The sequence below is a fragment of the Sebastes umbrosus genome, chromosome 23 (genome assembly GCF_015220745.1).
Source record: "Sebastes umbrosus isolate fSebUmb1 chromosome 23, fSebUmb1.pri, whole genome shotgun sequence".
Lineage (NCBI taxonomy): Eukaryota > Metazoa > Chordata > Actinopteri > Perciformes > Sebastidae > Sebastes > Sebastes umbrosus.
Window position 1 is genome coordinate 17,908,029 of NC_051291.1, and position 3,570 is coordinate 17,911,598.

The window sequence follows — 3,570 nt, forward strand, 5'->3', positions numbered from 1 at the left end:
ATCTCTCAGGTATGATGGTGGTCCAGTACTGATGACATGTATATGAAAAATTATACTCATAGCCCCGCCCCAAGACGTTAGCCCCGCCCCCTTTCATATCTCATGAACCGTTTATAGTAGAGTCTTGCGGGAGGTGTCATATCACTCAGCAGAGAGTGCCTGTTTCATTGGGGATGGTTAGCCCCGCCCCCTACACATTAGCCCCGCCCCCTTTCATAACTCATGATCCGTTTGTAGTAGAGTCTTGTGGGGGGTGTCATATCACTCAGCAGAGAGTGCCTGTTTCATTGGTGAAAGTTATGCCCGCCCCCTACACATTAGCCACGCCCCCTTTCATAACTCGTGATCCGTTTGTCGTAGAGTCGTGTGGGAGGTGTTATATCGCTCAGCAGAGAGTGCCTGTCGTAGAGCCTTGCGGCAGGCGTCGTGGCGCTCGTCAGAGTTTCGGCTTCACGGTGCCCGGCCGCGTCGGTCGGCGTCCCGCCAGCATCCTCGACGCGCAAGGGGCGAGGGCCCGTTCATCGCTGCTTGCAGCTTTAATTATTATTCTTTTTCCGCTGCAAGATCGCGTTTTTGACGACCTTAGCCATCCCCAAAACTCACGAAAAGTGGAGTATGCGTCAGAACTGGTGGGAAATTCAATGTTCTGGAGTGACTGGGCTCGGGTGTCTCCAGAGGGCTCCATAGCGCCCCCTAACGTACGCAGTTTTTCAGAGAAAGTTTCTTCGATCTTCACGAAATTCAAGTATGTCATTGCTCACGCCCTCATACCTGGATTAAATGATTTTGAGATTTCTTCGGCAAACAGGAAGTCAGCCATGTTGGACTTCCTGCGTGATTTTAGAATTTACGAACGCATATTTGAAGACTTTAGGATGCACAAAAATTTATGAAACTTTACACGCACATCCAAACTAGTAATTACTTAATTTTAGTGGTGAAATTTTGCTTGGGCGTGGCATGTTGGCTCTCTAGCACCCCCTTATGTCTTTCAGATTTTGAACATACCTTTAGGTACTCGAAAACTCATGAAATTTGGCAAGATGATAGACACCTGTGAACTTTATTTAAATATATAGCCATTAGGCTCAGTGTGTTTAGCCGGCTCTATAGCGCCCCCTAACGCGTTGAAATTTTAACTTTGTCAAAGTTGATCCGATAATCATGAAATTTGGTATGCATATCCCACTCATCATTTGAAACATATTCCTCATTGGGTTTCATTAGCTCCGCCCACCCGGAAGTCGGCCATATTGGATTTCATGTCACTTTTAGCATTTTATAGGCCGCGTACTTTAACGAACTCCTCCTACAGATTTAATCAGATCGATTTGAAATTTGGTCAGGACCATCTTAAGACCTTGAAGATGAAAAGTTATTAAAATCGTGAGTTTTCACTTAACGAGCGGAACGTGGCGTGGCGTCCATTTTGAGCCATTCGCCATGAAACAGGCAGTTATTGTAACTCAACTGTACATAGTCCGATCTGCCCCAAATCTCTCAGGTATGATGGTGGTCCAGTACTGATGACATGTATATGAAAAATTATACTCATAGCCCCGCCCCAAGACGTTAGCCCCGCCCCCTTTCATATCTCATGAACCGTTTATAGTAGAGTGTTGCGGGGGGTGTCATATCACTCAGCAGAGAGTGCCTGTTTCATTGGGGATGGTTAGCCCCGCCCCCTACACATTAGCCCCGCCCCCTTTCATAACTCATGATCCGTTTGTAGTAGAGTCTTGTGGGGGGTGTCATATCACTCAGCAGAGAGTGCCTGTTTCATTGGTGAAAGTTATGCCCGCCCCCTACACATTAGCCACGCCCCCTTTCATAACTCGTGATCCGTTTGTCGTAGAGTCTTGTGGGAGGTGTTATATCGCTCAGCAGAGAGTGCCTGTCGTAGAGCCTTGCGGCAGGCGTCGTGGCGCTCGTCAGAGTTTCGGCTTCACGGTGCCCGGCCGCGTCGGTCGGCGTCCCGCCAGCATCCTCGACGCGCAAGGGGCGAGGGCCCGTTCATCGCTGCTTGCAGCTTTAATTATTTTTCTGCTGCAAGAACGCGTTTTTGACGACCTTAGCCATCCCCAAAACTCACCAAAATTGGAACATGCGTCGGGAGTGGCGAAAATTGCAATGTTCTGTAGTGATTGGGAACGGGCGTCGCCAGCGGGCTCTATAGCGCCCCCTAACGCGTCGAAATCTAAAGTTGATCCGATATTCATGAAATTTGGTATGCATATCCCACTCATCATTTGAAACATATTCCTCATTGGGTTTCATTAGCTCCGCCCACCCAGAAGTCGGCCATATTGGATTTCATGTCATTTTTAGCGTTTTATAGGCCGCGTACTTTAACGAACTCCTCCTACAGATTTGATCTGATCGACTTGAAATTTGGTCAGGACCATCTTAAGACCTTGAAGATGAAAAGTTATTAAAATGATGAGTGTTCACTTAACGACCGGACCGTAGCGTGGCGGCCATTTTGAGCCATTCGCCATGAAACAGGCAGTTATTGTAACTCAACTGTACATAGTCCGATCTGCCCCAAATCTCTCAGGTATGATGGTGGTCCAGTACTGATGACATGTATATGAAAAATTATACTCATAGCCCCGCCCCAAGACGTTAGCCCCGCCCCCTTTCATAACTCATGAACCGTTTGTCGTAGAGTCTTGCGGGATGTGTCATATCACTCAGCAGAGAGTGCCTGTTTCATTGGTGAAAGTTATGCCCGCCCCCTACACATTAGCCACGCCCCCTTTCATAACTCATGATCCGTTTGTAGTACAGTCTTGTGGGAGGTGTCATATCACTCAGCAGAGAGTGCCTGTTTCATTGGTGAAGGTTATGCCCGCCCCCTACACATTAGCCACGCCCCCCTTCTAACTCGTGAACCGCTTGTCGTAGAGCCTTGCAGCAGGCGTCGTGGCGCTCGTCAGAGTTTCGGCTTCACGGTGCCCGGCCGCGTCGGTCGGCATCCCGCCAGCATCCCCGACGCGCAAGTAGGGGCGAGGGCCCGTTCATCGCTGCTTGCAGCTTTAATTAATATCATTTTTGTGAAACATATTGTTCACACATGTTCAGTGAAATCCACGCAGACGACAACTCAAATATTAATATTAACTTGCTTAAAGCTTCCCTGCAGATGGATACGGAAGGTTTAAAATGCCTAACGTAAAACAAACTAAGTGTTTCCTTTTTATGTATGCATTAAAATACATCATACAGAAATGGTTGATAATGGGTTTTTTTTCCTGCTCTGAGGGTCTCTTGTGGCCAGAATCAGCTGCTCGGTGTGTTACCTCAGGTCTTTTTGTAAAGTGAAGAATTCATGGATGAAATCTGGAGGGTTTACACATGGCTCCATGTAAAATAAATAAATGCGTGTGTAAGTATTTAGCAGAAATGTGTTTTTATTTTTAATAATACATGCAACCACATTACTGTGGTTATGATGACCCCCCATGGAACACATTCATCATCAGCTATGGGGTTGGACATGTGTGCATTGCAACAACATAATGATGAACACACAATGGTGGATATGGTATAGGTGAGAGCGGGGCGATT